Source organism: Henckelia pumila, chromosome 1 (genome assembly GCF_033568475.1).
Source record: "Henckelia pumila isolate YLH828 chromosome 1, ASM3356847v2, whole genome shotgun sequence".
NCBI lineage: Eukaryota > Viridiplantae > Streptophyta > Magnoliopsida > Lamiales > Gesneriaceae > Henckelia > Henckelia pumila.
The window spans coordinates 76,899,729-76,919,335 of NC_133120.1; positions in this window are offsets into that span (position 1 = coordinate 76,899,729).

Genomic DNA, 19,607 nt, shown 5'->3' on the forward strand with positions numbered 1-19,607 from the left:
TTAATTCTTGTGTTGCTGATGCAACATAGCAATTGACCATATTGTGTTTTCTTTGCTGTTTTTTGTTTTTGTTTTTTGGGCATTATTATCTTACCATTTTTAAATGGTCGATATTTACATTTAACTTGGCTACTTTTCAAACATTTTGTTAAACTAGAAAAAAAAAGGTGTGATGCACGTTAATTACACAAATTAAATATAATGTGAATTAAAAATATATATAGTTAAAAAATTCAATCTTTAAAGCGCGTGTTATTAGCAAATGATAATATAATAAACATAACACATACAGAACAATATAGATTGAAACAAATATTTTAAAAAAATTTATCCACTCATACATCATACAATAAAAAAAGAGTGAAAAAATAGAATAAATCAACAATTTAGATAGATAAATTATAAAAACTAATGCTCACATTAATATGTATCAAACTATAATATTCATAACTAACTAATAAAGTGTGTCTATCAAAGAAGTTGAACATATAACATTAAGTTAAATTATCTACGATCTTGTTAATTTCTTTGGTATATTTATATGGAAGAGATAAATAAATTATTTTTAATTTTTCATAATTATTGGTTCTTAATGTTATTTAGATAGAAACTATTTGATATTGAACGATCTTTTTATTACTTTAATTTAATTTAACTTTTAGTATACCGTGATACTTGGTTTATTACAAATGAATTAGAATTTTAATAAAAAAATTGACTAAGAATTAAGATTGTTTTCTTGATTTTCAAATTGTATAATTTTACAAATGAATTAGAATATTAATAAAAAAAATTGACTAAGAATTAAGATTTTTTTCTTGATTTTCAAATTGTATAAATTTAGATAATGATTACATAATATAATTAGATGGTATTCTTCTAATTTTAATCATGATGTCATTTTACAAACTCTATTTAATAAATTCTATATTAAACTAACTATATATTTTGTTGGGTACAATTATGATAGCACAATTAAATCTCAAATTTATATGATATAATAAATTATAAATGCAAAAATAGAATAAACCATATAAAGTATCCCTATAGTTTAGGTTTTTTTTCTTGATTTTCAGATTTTATAATTTTAGATTAGATAATGATTATATAATATAATTAATTAGATGGTATTCTTCTAACTACAATCATGATGCATTTTACGAACTCCATTTAATAAATTCTAAATTAAATTAACTATATATAATGGTGGGTAAAATTAAGTTAGGATAATTATATCACTCAAATTAATATGATATAATAAATTATAAAATGTGAAAATAGAATAAACCATTGAAAATATCGCAATAGTTTTATTAATTATTAATTTTTTTTATTTTATCATTAGTTAATTATTTATCCATTAGAGCAGTATAATTTCCAAGTAATTAGTGGCAATGGTAAGTTTGACGAAAATGTGGTAAGTAGTTGGTGGGCCAAGCTAACAATACCCATATTGTGCTTAATATTTAAACATATAATTGTGGATATAAGACTAATTTTGTCAAAACACAATTAAAAAACAATGTATATCAACACTTTTGTAGGTATATATATATATATATATATATATATATATATATATATATATATAAATACCCATATTGTGCTTAATGATAATTTTTTTTTTCCATTTTATCAATAGTTAATTATTTATCAATTAGAGCATTATAATTTCCAACTAATTAGTGGCAACGGTAAGTTGAGAAACATGTGGTAAGTAGTTGGAGGGCCAAGCTAACAATACTCATATTATGCTTAATATTTAAACATATAATTGTGGATATAAGACTAATTTTGTCAAAACACAATTGAAAAATAATGTCCCCCATCCACACTTTTATAAATTCTACTTGCAAGTTCTCTTGATTTTTAATGGATTATACATTAAAACAATTAAAACATTATAAGTTCAATAATGATTAATTAATAATGAATAATTAATAGATTTTTTAAAATCTAAATGACAGGAGAATTTATAGTGATCTACTGCTAAGTTCTCTTGATTTATATGTATATAATGTTGGGATCGGTTCAGAGGGTAGAGGGGGGGTGAATACACTCTGAAACTTATTTTCTTTCTTTTCAAAATGATCAAGTGAAGTTTAGTTCACTTAATCTGTTTTCTCAACTTCTAAAACGGTTTGAACAACTTAAATAGTGCGGAGATAGTTCAGAGGTTTTAGTGATGCAAAGACAAGTTATAACACGATGTATGAGCAATATATAAGATAAATATGCAGTAAAGACTAAGGCACGATTTATGGAAGTTCGAAGGCTTAATTCTTCTACGTCTCCCCTTCTTCCACTTAGGAAGGAATTCACTAGAATATTTTGGTTATTACAACGTCTTGCAATACACCCACTTCAGACTTAGGACTTATCCAATGCCTAATCCGAAACTCCTAGATTTACACAGATAAGATTCTCAGTTCTTATCAGACTGGTGGAAGCTTTCAGAGTAGCTTCAAGTCTCTTCAATAATGAATACAGTCCGGTTGAGCTTCTCAAACTGCAGTGCAGTCGAGAGGCTTGGAAACCCTAGGATGATCCTTGAAGATCAGATATGTAAACTGTAGGCAAGGGTTTATTTGAGCAGCAAGTGAATGATCTTGTAAGTGTGCTCAAGTATTGCCTCAGTATATCAGATGAGGACTTCTGATAGTATTCAAGTGATTGAGTTGATTGAGATTTTTCGTGTTGCTTGACTTCTTCTTGTCATTTCTTGAGCAATCTTCCCTTTATATAGGTCAATCATCAACGTCTTTATTTTGAACTTTCTGATGCTGCATTGAATGCACATTTAATGCTTCATAAATGCATTGATGATTCTGCATGAAGATCGTACACTTCTTTAAATGCAGACAACTTCCAGGGTCCAAAACTGGTATAAACGGTCGAATGCTTTATTTGTAGCCATTCTGCGTTTTTGCCATTTTAGTGCAACCTGTTGTCTCGATGCAAGAGTCAATAGATCTTCTGATACGCCGGTTCTTCTTTTGATAAAAGATCTTGCAATGAACGTCTTGTCTCAAGTATTTGTCTTGAGATATCTTGATAAGCAGTTGACATTCTACCGGTAGATAGATTTATCCTCTGCTGGTTTGAATAACCAGTCTATAGGCTTGTGACTGCAACCGGTCGAGAGACAAAGGCGGTTGACAAGCTTCCGGTAGATAACTTGAAGGGTTTAGACGGTTGCGGTAGGAGTTGTAGTAGATTCCTGAAATACAAAAGATTGGCAGCACATTCCTATACAATGAGTTGTTGTTTGTTATCACCAAAATGTCGGATTCAACAATTTCCCCCTTTTTGGTGATGACAAAACTTAAGTGCTCCGAAAACAATATGAAAGCATTAAAATGAACTTCATTGAGAGAATGAATTTCATTAATTACAATAAGCATTCTTATTACACCTACTGAAGAAAAACAAAATGAGATACAGCTGCGATAAGTAAAGAAGAGACAAGTTGTTCATCTTTTGAACCAACTGGCTCCTCCTGACCTATCGCCTTCTCTTCTTCTTCTTCTATCGGTTTCTTCCTTTCTTCTGGATTCTTCTTCACGTCTTCTTACCTCTGCTGCTCTTCGTTGCTCTTCTTCCCCCTTTTTGGCATCACCTTGGTTGAGTCGAAGGATGATCTCAGTGAGTTGAGTGCCAAGGCAGGCTTGCATAGTATCAATTTTTGCATCTAGTTGAGCAATTAGAGTAGCTTGCATAGTGTCCATCCGATCATTCAACTGCCTATGAAGGCGGTTTTCGGATCTGACAACTTGTTCGGAGACGGTAGAGAGCGTTTTGATTTGAGTGCGATGATGGGCAGTGATCTCTTTGGACAGATGAGCAAGGTCTCTAGACACGGTCTCAAAATGCCGAATCATCGTCTTGCGTGAATTGTCAACCCATGAGGATGTGTTTGTGATGTCTTGTGAAAAGGATCGAACTGTTTGCATGAGCTCATGAAGCCTATTTATCAATGTGTGATCCAGAGTTGCTGCCATGGCTTCAATATATGAGTCATCAGTCTGAAGCATTTGACTCTGTGTGTCATTCCTTGGTGAAGCCGGGCCAGACTCAAGATGATGTGGTGCTGGTGATCTGGCTGGTGAGCTAGCTGATGTACCTTCCAATAGTGGTACAGTTGGAGATGTAGGGGTCTCTACTGCAACCAAGATGGTTGGTGGAGTAGCAGGATCAGCACTCGGTTCATCCATTAGGAGATCTTCCACAAATTTTTCAGTAGATGGAGACGGTTGAAGTGCTGGGTCAGCATCAGTCACTGGCTGTTCGGGAGGTGCAAGTGATACAATAGTGCTTGGTATCTCGGTTGGGGGCACTACTGCTTCACTGCTGCAAGGAACCTCTGTCACAGAGGTGACAGGAATTTCTTGTTCAATCACTTCTAAAAAATCTTTTAGACGACTGGGAGAGGTGTGAGCGGTCGCCGCTGGAGATGAGTGAGCAGTCACAGCTGCTTCCGGTTGAATTACTGCTTGGACTGCGGTTGAGGCGAGGTCGACCGATGAAGATGCTGCCACACTCGATCTTAGAGCGGATGATTGAAACAGGTCAGCAGTGATGAGACCGGTCAAAATCCCATCTGAAAGAGTAATAGCAGAGACGTCTTCTTCACCCTGATCTTGGGTAAGAAAAGTCTTCATCATCACCTGTGCTTCCAGTCCATAAGCCTGTATACAAGCTGCTGAAGCTGTCGTCTTTACGTTGTTAAGAGCTTGGAAGTGCTGAAGTAGTTGAGTGATTTGACGTAGACTATTCTGTAGTCCAGTCAAAATCACAAAGTCATCGGCGGCGGTAGGACTCTTGGATTTGAAGTTATTGACACGCTCAGTAATCAACAGAGATATCAGGCTTCCTCGAAGCTTCAAGTCGATGAGCTGTCTTCTTCCCAGAGCCTCCACGATGTCTTCAGTGTCAGCAAAAAGAAGCATCTTCTGCTCAATAACGTTCAGAGCTTTCCACTTAGGAAATATTTGAGCAAGCGTCAGGTGAGTACGGGAATGATGCCATCTGTCAAAGCGCTGTAGGTGACGCTTGACAGTGCGGAGAACGTGAGATATGATCAAGTTGAGCTCTACAGTAGCTGCTGGTTGAGCCTTAGGTGAGTAGATCATCACACCTTTCCCTTTGTCCTTGGGATCAGCGAGAGTGACCTTTGGAGTTGATGAGGCACCTTCCCTGATTATCACACCCTTGGTAGGACGTGGAGCAGTAGTAGCAGTAGTGGTAGTAGTCTCGACCGTTGGCAGAATTGGTGTTGGAATGGTAGGAGCAAGTCCAGAAAGAGACTTTAACCTCTTGTGCTGCCTCTTCTTCTCTCCTGCAGGCGTGGATGGCACAGCTGCTTTGGAGACAGATGGAGATGACTTGCTGAAGGCTTGAATCAGTGGAACGTTCTCACATGATTCTTCTTCAGAGTCAGACTCTATGATAAGTTGACGCTTGGCAGATTTCTTGGTATGGGCTGGTTTGGCCGCTACCGGGACTATTGAAAGCGGTTGAGTGACAGCAACAACACTTGCGGTTGAAGGCAGAGTGTCGACCGCAACCTCTTTCTTGTTCAGAAACTTGAAGATTGTAGACTTGTTGAGCCATTTGGTGGGATGCAGAGGCTCAGTCTTGGAGAAGTCTACTCCAAGGACGCTCAAGGTGTGGCAAATTTGCAGAGCAAATCCCTCGGATTGCCCTTTTCCCCTGATCATTTCACATAAAGTAGTAAACAATATGTCTGACCAGTTGATGTTGATTTTGGAGGCGATACAAGCCATGTATTGGAATTTCTCCATCGTCACCTTGTCGTACGATCCAGCCTTGGCAAGAAGATTCTTGGCCACGATGTTGGTCAATAGCCTGAATGGAGCTTTAAGAGATGTCTTCTGAGCCGGCAGTTTGATCGGAGCATCAATGGTTGAGAATTCCTTCAACCAGTATGAGCAGTTACCATCGGGAAGATCCGCGCATTTTGTCAAACCCCTGGAGGGCAGATCAAATGTGCTGGCGAATAACTTTTGATTGAAGGAGTAGGACTCTGTCCGGATCAAGCATTTGACAGTCCCATGCTCGATTTGAGCGGTTGCAAAGAACTCCTTCAATATAGGCAGATCGCAGATGGCGCTGCTTCCCAAAAACTTCTTCAGTCCAGAGGCTTCAAGCATGGTGAAGACCTCAGTGATTCCTGCATTGTTTGCCTCAATAACGGAATCAAAGTTGATTGCAAGGCAAGTCTTCTGGATCGACATGATAGCTGTAGATAAGAACTCGAGCAGAGAGTAAGCAAAAGCTTGATAGTAATACGATAGAACTTTTAATGCAATATGAAAGCTTTAGCAACGGTGAAAGGGTGATATACGAGTGTAAAGAAGTATATATAGGAACCTATGGGCCATATGGTGATGTCATGAAAAGTATTTTTGAAATTCAAAAAGTTTTGAAGAGTATAATCACCGCGCCCAATTAATGTCATTTGGTTCAAAGCACAAAACTGTTAGTACGGAGCCTGTCAGAGCGGATGATATGCCAACATTTATGGCAATGTAACAGCTAAGCTATTAAAGTCATACTAGCAATCATTCCCCCTAAAAGCATGCATACTAACTTAGATCTACTAAGCCAAGAATATTTCGAAAATATGAAAACTTAGCATCCGGTAAAGGCTTGGTGAATATGTCTGCTGCTTGCTGATCGGTAGAGATGTATTCCAGCCTGATTTTCTTCTTTAAGACATGATCTCGGATAAAGTGATGCCTGACATCAATGTGCTTTGTCTTAGAGTGCATCACTGGATTGTGAGTGATGACTATGGCACTTGTATTGTCACAGTAGATTGGAGCTTCACTCGACCGGATTCCATAATCATTAAGCTGCTGTTGAATCCAGAGTATTTGAGCACAACAGCTGCCAGCAGCAAGGTATTCTGCTTCGGCGGTCGAGGTAGCAATTGATGTCTGCTTCTTACTTGACCACGAAATTAGTCTATCTCCAAGGAATTGACATGTGCCACTTGTACTTTTGCGATCAATTCTACAACCTGCATAATCTGCATCTGAATAGCCAATAAGATTAAGATTTGAATCTTTGGGATACCAAAGACCCACATTAGTAGTTCCTTTAATATATTTAATTATTCGTTTGGTGGCAATGAAATGAGATTGCTTAGGTGCTGCTTGAAATCTAGCACATAAACAAACTGAATACATGATATCCGGTCGACTGGCAGTCAAATAAAGCAATGAGCCAATAAGGCCTCGATACATTGTTACCTCGACCGGGATTCCCCCTTCATCTTTATCAAGCTTGATTGATGTACTCATAGGGGTAGATACAGTTGAGCACTGTTCCATTCCAAACTTCTTTACCAATTCCTTGGCATACTTGGATTGATTGATAAATATTCCAGTTTCAAGTTGCTTCACTTGCAATCCAAGAAAGAAATTTAGCTCGCCCATCATGCTCATTTCAAATTTCTCCTGCATCATCTTAGAGAACTTTGAGCACAACTTGGGGTTAGTTGACCCAAATATAATGTCATCAACATAAATTTGTACTAGTAACACATGATCACCTTTTACAAATTTAAACAAGGTCTTATCGACCGTTCCAATTTGGAAATCATGTTCCAGTAAAAATTTTAGTAATGTATCATACCATGCACGCGGTGCTTGTTTTAATCCATAGAGGGCTTTGTCAAGTTTATAGATATATTGAGGATGAGTAGGATTGACAAAACCTGGTGGTTGTTCAACGTACACCTCTTCTTGAAGTAGACCATTGAGGAATGCAGACTTGACATCCATTTGATAAACTTTAAAGTCCTTGAAAGCTGCATAGGCAAGAAAGATGCGGATTGCTTCTAGTCTTGCAACTGGCGCGAAGGATTCCTCAAAGTCTATGCCTTCTTCTTGTCTGAATCCTTGTGCAACAAGCCGAGCTTTGTTACGCACAACAGTGCCATGTTCATCGAGCTTGTTACGAAACACCCATCTAGTTCCAATCACATTTTGATTTTCCGGTCGAGGAACTAGATGCCAAACATTGTTGCGGGTGAATTGATTCAACTCTTCTTGCATAGCTTCAATCCAGCTGGCATCTGATAGAGCTTCATCTATCTTCTTGGGCTCTACCTGAGATATAAAAGCTGCATGCAAGAATTCATTAATCATTTGACCACGTGTTTTTCGAGGAGCAGAAGGGTCACCTATGACCAACCCAGGTGGATGATCTTTGTTCCACCTAAAATAATTCCCTAAAGGGTTGTCATCAATTGGTTGACGAACGTCCTCGTTTACTGGATCATCATTGGCAGGAGGATCGTTATCAACCGGTGGATCCTCTTCTGGCCTTGTTTGATCACACATGGTAGAGGGAACTGGATCATCCTTTTTTGGAGGATATGGATCACTGTCACTCTCTTCCTGTAGATTTGTGTTTTCCAGTCTATGACTCAGATCATTTATGTTCCCTTGAGTTTGTTCTGTACAAAGAGTAGATTCATCAAAAACAACATGAATGGTTTCCTCGACCGTTAGTGATCTTTGATTGAACACTCGATAAGCTATGCTAACGGCTGAGTAACCAATAAAAGTTCCTTCGTCTGCTTTGGCATCGAAAGCTGTCAAATGATTTTTGCCATTGTTGTGGATAAAGCATTTGCACCCAAAAATTTTGAAGTATGAAATATCAGGTTTTGTGCCATTCCAGATCTCATATGGAGTTTTGTTAAATCGTTTATTAATCATAGATCTGTTTTGAGTATAGCAAGCTGTGTTAACTGATTCTGCCCAAGCCTTTGAGAAACATTTGAATCAGCAATCATAGTTCTGGCTGCTTCTTTTAAAGTACGATTCCTTCTTTCAGCCACCCCATTTTGCTGTGGGGATCTAGCAGCTGACAACTCATGCTTGATTCCCTGATCATCTAGATAAGTCATAAGAGTGATGTTTAAAAATTCAGTCCCTCTATCACTCCTGATTCTATCTATCACAGTAGATTGTTCATTTTGCAAGCGTTTAAAAAGCTTAATCAGGTGAGGTGCAGTTTGATCTTTTGAAGAGAGAAAGATGACCCAAGTAAATCGAGAAAAGTCATCTATAACAACAAGAGCATATCTCATTCCCCCTATGCTTCTTACTGGTATAGGACCAAATAGGTCCATGTGAAGTAAATCTAAGCATTTGAAAGAAGACATACACCCTTTATTTTTAAAGGTTGCTCTCACCTGCTTTCCTAGTTGACAAGCAGGACAAACTTTGTCTTTTATAAAATCTCCTTCAGGCAGACCAGAAACCAAATCATGCTTCCTCAAGTTAGAGATGGACTTAAAATTTAGATGATTTAACCGCTTATGCCACAACCAATGTTTATCATGATGAGCAGTAAGACAAGTAGGTGAAGAAATATGTGAGCAAGACCAGTTTACCTTGTAGGTGTTTAGGTCTCTTACACCGGTCATAAGAGTCTCACCTTTGTCATTTTTTATGATGCAAGTGTGTTTGTGAAACTCGACCGAATGATCATTGTCACATAGTTGACTAATACTTATCAAATTATAGCACAGTTTGTCAACAAGCAACACATCTTTAATAATGATGTTACCATAGATAATCTTACCCTTACCCACGGTTTTACCTTTGGAGTTGTCTCCAAAGCTGATCTTTGGTCCTTTGCACAGCACAACTTCTGTTAGAAGTTCTGGATTCCCTGTCATGTGCCGTGAGCAACCACTATCTAAGTACCAGGTAGTGTCCTTGATAGAAGTGGTCTTCTCGCCCGTTTGGACTTTTAGTACCTGCAAAAAGTGAAGAACTTTTGGTACCCATATCTAGTAGGGTCCAGGTCGGATTAGCCCTTTTGGGACCCACACCTGGAACACCCTTACAGGTTTGCCCGTGTGTGTGTCCAGAAATCTGTGCGGTCGATAAGCAGTAAATGTGTGTGCTTGTGAGGTTGCTGTGTGCTGCTTGCCTTTTTGATCTTTATCAGTTAGCCTGTACCTCTTTTGAACTGGCCTGCAATTAAAGTACTGGTAAGGCTTCTCCTTTGACCATCTTCTCTTAGAGTAGTTAGACTCATTCCATGGCCTTTTGAAATTAGATTGGTTTCCCTTTCTTCTTTCATTAGGTTTTGGTTTAATCCAAGTTCCTCTTTGATTAGAGATCTGGGGATCCACATATCCCAGCCCTCTATGCTTAGAGCTTCGTTCGTTAGATACTTTCTGATTTTTGTCAAAGCTGCACTCATCATGTTCATATATCGTGCTGGACCTGACAAATCTTATTTTGTTAAGATTGCCTTTGTCCAGGCTTGACTGAATACAAGATTCCATAGACTGTTCATTTGTTCCAAACCCTAGACCGGTTTTGTCATGTGCCGGTCTTTGGATTTCTTGAATCTTGTCAATGGTTACAGAAGATTTATTCCAAGCCTTAATTGTTTCAAGTAGTTTTTTGTTCTCAGTCAAGGTTGCTTGGAACACTCTTTTCAAGGTGTCATTCTCAGTAGCCAGCAGACTTAGCTTGACCTTAAGACCATCAAGCTCTTTTCGCTGCATGCAGCTTGATTCGCTTGACTTATCTTTTAGGTCAGCTCTTTCTGCCTTTACCTCCTCGAATTCCTTGGATAATGATTTGTATTCATTAGCCATTTCGTGTAAAGCAGTAACTAGATCACTGTGAGTAAATTCAGGTGAACCAAAGTCAAATACCTCCTCAGCTTCTTCTTCGATGTCAGCCATAAGGCATTCCACCTTTTCATCATCCCTGTCATCTGAAGAGCTTCCGGTATTGGGGTTGTCAGAGTCAGACTCAGCCCACTTGCTTTTGCTTTCGTCTGCTACTGGAACCCTTTGGTCTCTTCCTTTTCTAAACGTCCTCTTGTCCTCCTTGCCCCTTCTTCTTTCGAAGAATTGCTTCTGATCATTGCTCTTAGGCTTGGTGCAATCTGCAATGAAGTGGCCTGGCTTGCCACAGTTAAAACAAGTAGGACCATCGTCTGTATGGTCCGATTTATGATAATTTTTAAATTTAGAATTGTTTTTACGCATAAATCTACCAAATTTCTTGACAAAGAGTGTCATGGCTTCGTTGCTGATTTGCTCAGCTGATCTCTTTGGAGCTTCCTCGACCGGTGGACGTATCACCGTTGAGGTTAAGGCCTTGGTTGGTTGAGAGGTAGATGGTTCATCTTCTGTCCTCATGTTGAGCTCGAACTCGTAGGCTTTGAGATCTGCAAAGAGATCATGCAGTTCAACCTTGCTTAAGTCTTTTGACTCCCTCATGGCCACTGTCTTGATCTCCCATTCTTTGGGCAAAGCTCTCATAACTTTCACAGCAATTTCACGGTTAGTATAAGTTTTTCCTAAAGCAATAAGATCACAAATGATACTACTGAATCGTTCATCAAATTCAGCCATGGTTTCCCCTGGCTTCATTTTGGCATTGTCATATTTTTGAATGGCCATGGTGAGCTTGTTTTCCTTGGTCTGGTCATTTCCTTCACACAGCTGAGTGAGCTTCTCCCAAATCTCCTTTGCTGTGGAGCATGACTTGATTTTGCTGAACATGTTCTTATCCAGTATTTTGTATAGGATGTCCCGGGCCACATTGTCAAGATTGGCCTTCTTTTTGTCCTCAGTAGTCCACTCAGCTCTTGGTTTCTCAATCATTTGTCCTGCACCATCGGTTAGAGCTGGGTTGACCTTCATGATTTTGATAGGACCGTCTGTTATGACATATAGCATGTCATCGTCCTGTGCTGCGAGATGTGCCTGCATGCGAATTTTCCAGTCATCATAATCTTCTTTAGAAAACATAGGAATTTTGTTGAAAGAAGTCATGATTTTAAAACTTTAGATCAGCAGTTGAGAAAGGAACCCTCTCTGATACCACTTGTTGGGATCGGTTCAGAGGGTAGAGGGGGGGTGAATACACTCTGAAACTTATTTTCTTTCTTTTCAAAATGATCAAGTGAAGTTTAGTTCACTTAATCTGTTTTTTCAACTTCTAAAACGGTTTGAACAACTTAAATAGTGCGGAAATAGTTCAGAGGTTTTAGTGATGCAAAGGCAAGTTATAACACGATGTATGAGCAATATATAAGATAAATATGCAGTAAAGACTAAGGCACGATTTATGGAAGTTCGAAGGCTTAATCCTTCTACGTCTCCCCTTCTTCCACTTAGGAAGGAATTCACTAGAATACTTTGGTTATTACAACGTCTTGCAATACACCCACTTCAGACTTAGGACTTATCCAATGCCTAATCCGAAACTCCTAGATTTACACAAATAAGATTCTCAGTTCTTATCAGACTGGTGGAAGCTTTCAGAGTAGCTTCAAGTCTCTTCAATAATGAATACAGTCCGGTTGAGCTTCTCAAACTGCAGAGCAGTCGAGAGGCTTGGAAACCCTAGGATGATCCTTGAAGATCAGATATGTAAACTGTAGGCAAGGGTTTATTTGAGCAGCAAGTGAATGATCTTGTAAGTGTGCTCAAGTATTGCCTCAGTATATCAGATGATGACTTCTGATAGTATTCAAGTGATTGAGTTGATTGAGATTTTTCGTGTTGCTTGACTTCTTCTTGTCACTTCTTGAGCAATCTTCCCTTTATATAGGTCAATCATCAACGTCTTTATTTTGAACGTTCTGATACTGCATTGAATGCACATTTAATGCTTCATAAATGCATTGATGATTCTGCATGAAGATCGTACACTTCTTTAAATGCAGACAACTTCCAGGGTCCAAAACTGGTATAAACGGTCGAATGCTTTATCTGTAGCCATTCTGCGTTTTTGCCATTTTAGTGCAACCTGTTGTCTCGATGCAAGAGTCAATAGATCTTCTGATACGCCGATTCTTCTTTTGATAAAAGATCTTGCAATGAACGTCTTGTCTCAAGTATTTATCTTGAGATATCTTGATAAGCAGTTGGCATTCTACCGGTAGATAGATTTATCCTCTGCTGGTTTGAATAACCAGTCGATAGGCTTGTGACTGCAACCGGTCGAGAGACAAAGGCGGTTGACAAGCTTTCGGTAGATAACTTGAAGGGTTTAGACGGTTGCGGTAGGAGTTGTAGTAGATTCCTGAAATACAAAAGATTGGCAGCACATTCCTATACAATGAGTTGTTGTTTGTTATCACCAAAATGTCGGATTCAACATATAATATGATTGTAAATTCAAAATATGATGTCATATGTAAGTGAATTTAAAGAAATGAACACGTAATTCTTTTTTTTTTTTTTTTGTGCATTATAAGTTCAATAATGATTAATTAATAATGAATAATTAATAGTTTTTTTTTTAAATTTGAGAGGCAGGATAATTTATAGTGATCTACTGCTAAGTTCTCTTGATTTTATATGTATATAATATGATTGTAAATTCAAAATAAATGATGTCATATGTAAGTGAATTTAAAGAAATGGACACGTAATATATATTTTCATATTAAATTGAAGTAAATAAATTAATTATGGTAAGTTGAGAAAAAAGTGGGTTAATAATTTTGGAAAGTTGAGAAAAATGGGGTGAATAATTTGGTGGGAAAAATAGTCATAATGTGTGTAATGATATACATATAAAAGTAAAAATATAATAGAGATGTATGAGTAATAATTAAATGTTTATAAACAACATTTCTATTATCTATTTACACTTGATATGTTTAATTTTTTGTTGGTAAAAAAAAGAGCAAAATGTTAATTTAATATGACATATTTAGAATGAAAATAAAAATAATAATTAAAAATATGAATAAATACGAAATAATATTTGATGAAACTCTGATTTTTTTATATAATATATAATAAAGATTTAAAAATTATTTATAGTAGTGACAGTAGTAGAATTTTAATAAAATACTAATAATAAGAAACATAATGAATACACTAAAATTTAGCATAAATTAGTATCCATTTTAGTGCATTCCCAAAAAAAAATTTCTACAATGATTATTCTTACATATTTAAAATAATTAATATATGTTAAACTGATAAAGAAAATATAGTAATTCAAATTTTATTGGGTGAGCAACAATATTTAAATTATATTGGAAAAATAATTTGTGAAGTTGAGAAAAAGGGGGTGAGGAAGTTGAGAAAGATGTGGGTCATTTAGAAAGAAGTGAGTCTAAATATAACTCAACTTTACTTTTCTATCTTTAACAATTTTCTTGGAATCCAATTTAAATAATGAATTAAATTAATTTGAGAAAATTTTAAAATATGTGATCGGAACATAGTAAATAATATGGTAATTAATCATGATCACTTATTTCATGTATGTAAGATTTTCTTTAAAAAATATAATCCGAATATAGTAAATACTTTGGTATCAAAAAAATTTAATTTTTTTTTAAAAGATGTGATTGGAACATAGTAAATAATATGGTAATTAATCAAGATCACTTATCTCATGTATGTAAGATTTTCTTTAAAAAATATTATCCGAATATAGTAAATACTTTGGTTTAAAAGAATTTATTCCGAAGAGAGCTAATAATTGTGTGAATACATGATAATTTGAGAAAGAGGTGATATAAATTCTCATGTCTTTTAGATTTCAAAAAATTTATATTTAATTCTAACGTTTGTCAATGGTTCATTGTTTTGAAATTTAGTTTAAAGTAATTTTCAAATTTTTACGTCATATACGTATGATTTATTTCTAATTGTTGAAATTATAGTGTTCTAATGGAAAATTATGTATTGGTAACCTTTCTTGATTTTTCGTATTCTAATGACGATTAATTATATTCATACTGTGTCATATTTATTTTTTAATTTTTATTTTTAATTATTTTTTTCATTTTATAAACAATATTGATTTTTTGATTTTTTAATGATTAATGATAAGTAATTATATTAGTGGGAAAATTTATAAAAATATTGATTTTTTAATGATAAGTAGTTATATTACTGGAAAATTTTATAAAGAATATTGTTTTTTATGTTTTAATGACAAGTAATTATATTAGTGGGAATAGTTAGTTGAGAAAAATGTGGGTAATTTGGTGGGTGAATAATGTAACTATAGAAGTTTTTGTAGAAGGCTAAATCCGTCATTACACAATTAAAAAACACTCTCCAATATCCACACTTTTATAATATTGATTTTTTATGTTTTAATGACAAGTAATTATATTAGTGGGAATAGTTAGTTGAGAAAAATGTGGATAATTTAGTGGGTGAATAATGTAACTATAGAAGTTTTTGTAGAAGGCTAAATCCGTCAATACACAATTGGAAAACACTCTCCAATATCCACACTTTTTAGTTGAAAAAAATGTGGGTAATTTAGTGGGTGAATAATGTAACTATAGAAGTTTTTGTAGAAGGCTAAATCCGTCAATACACAATTGAAAAACACTCTCCAATATCCACACTTTTATAATATTGATTTTTTATATTTTAATGACAAGTAATTATATTAGTGGGAATAGTTAGTTGAGAAAAATATGGGTAATTTAGTGGGTGAATAATGTAAATATAAAAGTTTTTGTAGAAGGCTAAATCCGTCAATACACAATTGAAAAACACTTTTCAATATCCACACTTTTATAAGAATATATATATATATATATATATATATATAGATTACTGCAAGATCAATTAATAATGAATGTATTGTCATTTTGTAGTGTTATCCGTACGCACGAGCTCCTTAGCTCCCGTGCCTTGGTCTAGCTCTCGTGCATTGTCCTAGCTCACATGCCTTGTACAGAGCTCTCACGTCTTGGCCTATTTCTCATCCTGCGTCTAGCTCCCATGTCTTGTGCAGCGCTGCCGACCTATATACCTCCTAGACGATCCTTGAATGTCTATATCATGCACCCAAAGTGGGTGATTTTTTTTGTTTTTGTTTTTGTTTTTTTGTTTTTTTGTTTTGTTTCGTATAAATATCATAATGTTCACGAGGTTGGCTATACAGTGTTCTCCATCTCCTCCGGAAAAAAAAGATCACACATGAGGCTTTACTACATTAAATGGGGAGAGCTTGGTTCCCAACATAGGGACAAGCCCCTATGACTTGCTAAAAAAAGTGCTCATTTGACATTTGGTAACTTGAACTTGACTTAAGCATCGGAGAAGATATGACGAAGTTCGCCTACGCCCCTTCATAATGCTATTTTTTGTGATTTTAGGTGTTTCCAAAATGGTAGAATTAGCAGTGATGCAGCCAAAAAATGTTTGTACCCGATAAGTTGCTTTCGCAAAAATCCGGAGTACCAACAGTTCCTTGTATGTTCTCAGTCGAGATCTTCAATGGGTTGTTCCTATGTCACAAAACAAAGTCAGAGGAGCCGGGAGAGTTTTCGACGAAGATACTCCGACACTCAAGTCAGTGATTACTCAAGGAATAATAATCGAGAGTAGAACGTTATAGTGTTAAAGAAAGTGTGTACCTTAATAATGAGGTGACTTGAGCTATTTATAGATATTCGAAAAGTTTTCACGGGCTTGAGCCTCTTATGGGCTTTTGTAGAATTCAGGGTCTGCTTAAATTAAATATAAATAATACTTAAATAAGCTTGAGTCTCAAAAATATTTGTAGTGGACCTTTATGATTGGGCCCAGACCTAGTGAAATTTTTAGGTGTAACCCATCAAGTAGGTTACTCGTGTTCTACCACTTGTGGGAGGTACCTATCCTGTTTTTTTAGTGATCATCATATATGTTAATAAATGAAATTTGACTTAACCCCAAAAACTAGCTCAAGGGGAGAGGGTTGTCTTTATCCAATCAATGTGAGACATATTTCAACACATCCTTCACACACTCAAGAATGAACATTTGGAGCGTAAAGATACTAATTACGGATGACCCAACTATGCCCTTTTAGCTAGTTTTTGGGACTGAGTTAGATCAAAATCCATTTTTTAACATGATATCAGAGATCATGTCCGTCGTTATATGATGGACTGCTCATAATTAGGTTGTCCATAGTTGAGCCACCCATTAATATTTATGTATCACATCGGTTGGATATAGTTCATGATATAGACAAGGACAACCCCATTTGAGCTAGCTTTTGGGGTTGAGTTAAGTTCAAATCTATTTTTTAACCATATATATGTGTACCCAATACTATGGGTATAATCAATATCCAAATCCACCACACTTGAAAATAATAACATTTATTGCATCACATACTATTAATTAATGAACATCATTATCCATAATTATTTATAAGTATGGCTTTATATCATATGTTTTAATGTTGGTAAAATATTTACGTCACGTCCTGGGCCTTTTATTGCAATGAATTTGTATACATATTCGTTTTACCGAAATTTAAAAATAGTTAACTTAAGTTATTATTAGGGCAAATTATTTTAAAATCCCCAAACCCAAACATTTCTTTCTCTTAACTCCCTACACTCAAATTTTTTTGTTTCAACTCCCTAATGATCCCCAAATTTGTCTTAACAAAGTGTTTAGCATTTAATCCTTTGTACGTTGCATTGTTTTACCTATTGAACTCGTTCAGGCCAAGCAGAACTATCGGTTACACAAGGTTTCCAGCCGATATACTATGGATTAGGGTCCAACATGCTTCCGTAAGATGAATTAAATTCAAATACCTCTTTGACCATAGTGTCGTCGGGTCATACCTGCCGAGTTTTACGAAGTGCTCCTCACACTCCAACCACGCAGTCGCAACAGATGGTTTCTGCACAAGCTCCTTTAACGACACCCAGCACAACCTTAATTCGTTTTCTACCTTAAGGCGTATGGTATATGAATTTAATTATAAAATATGAGCATGAAAGAACAAGAGACTTTAGAAAAATTATTCAGACATAATATTATTACATAAATCAACTCCTTTGAAGAGGAGAAGACAACTTGTTTAGCTACTCATAGTAGCTTTGTTCTTGAAATACATAAACATAAAACTTATTACAATAGAAAGAGAAATATTACAACAATTTATTTGTAAGAAAACTGAAGGGAATGCTCGATGTCTTCATCTTCCTTGAACGCTTGTATTTATAGCCGAGGTTCCACTCGTTTCGCCGAGAAGCTTCAGGGAATCTTACAGCTATTTTGTATTGTCCTTTTATGCCATTATTAATGGCATCTTTAGCTAGTGGATGAGTTACCCGTTATCCACCTTATCCTGTTATGCCATTATTGATGGCATCTTTTGGTGAAGGAGTCACATGCTGTCCTTTTTCTTTTGGCTCTATCTTCCTCACATGCCTTTTTTATTGTTGTCGGGGCATCTTCTACTTTTGCAATGGTTCCCTGAAAAAACGCATCTTTGGTGGTCCCTGTCCATCTTTGCTTGTCTCGGAAAATTCTTTTCGATCCGTTCGGGGTCTGAAGTTTTTTTCGAATTCTGGCTCCTTCAGGTTTGGACACTCTGGGCAGATGTTTTCTGACCATCTTCCGATATGAGCCATGTTACAAAATTTGCGGCGAGTCTCTTTACTCCCCGGTAGCTTGTTGTTTCACAAAAAATTTCTCTTCTTTTCGAAGAGTTCTTCCGCAAAAGTCGTAGTTTTTCATGTCATTGTGTTTAACAGGAATGATCCGTTCACATAATTCTGATAAAATTTGAACGAAAACTTGACATTGTCCATCTCGGTGAGACAAACCCAAATACCCCATGCCCTTCTGGTTGAAATTTCATCTTCTCCAAAAGTGGACATTAATGGTATTTCTTCATATAGGGGATCCTTGATGAATTTTTGATTATTCATGTCAGGTCTCCTCAGCTTGATGAAATGAAAGGTCTCGTGTGATCCTTTCCCGGTTGGTTCTGGAGCTGCACTAAAGAAATATAATTCAAGCACATCTCTTCTGGACAAATGGTCGTTATTTGCCCATGTTTCTTGGACTGCTTTCTGAATCCATTTTGATAACTGTGATATCTCCGGAAAGCTTGGTGACGTTGTATAAACTGAGACCAAAGCCTCAAATTCATACTAAAGCTTTACATCCTTAGGATTGACATTGTTTTTTAGCCAAGCCCTTGGATATATCCTTGCTACATCAATCCTGCAAGTGTTAGGGTTAATTTCACTTCTTGTACTTAATTTCTCCCACCTCTGTTGATAAACCTGAAATGGAGGAATAATAGCTGGGTTAGTATCGATCTTAGATTTGCCCTTGTCTGTGTTGGGCCTAAGATTGATCTCTTCCTCTTTTACTCCAGAGGCGGAGGGTTGACTTGATGAGTTATCCTCATCAATTGTTGCTTCATCCAAATCATCAAAGACTGATGATAGATTCACACTTGTTTCTTGAGTTTTAGATCCCTCAATATCTTGTTTCACAACCAGTGGTTGTATTTTTTGTTTTTGTAAAACCAGTGGTTTTAGCATATCTTGTTTATGAGAAACTAATGGTTTCTCTATAGCCTTCACAATTGGCCCTTGAATAGCAGCCCAAAGTTGTGTTTGAGTCTGCATACATCCTGTAATTCGATTAGATACTTTGATCTGATCAGCTTGTTGTAACCTGCCGGCCATTTCAGCATTAATGGCTAACTGGTTGAACTCGGTTTGAAGCAACCCAAGGTGTTCCCTGAGATGCCTCTGCATTTTCATGATGGAATCCACGTCACTGCCTTCCATCT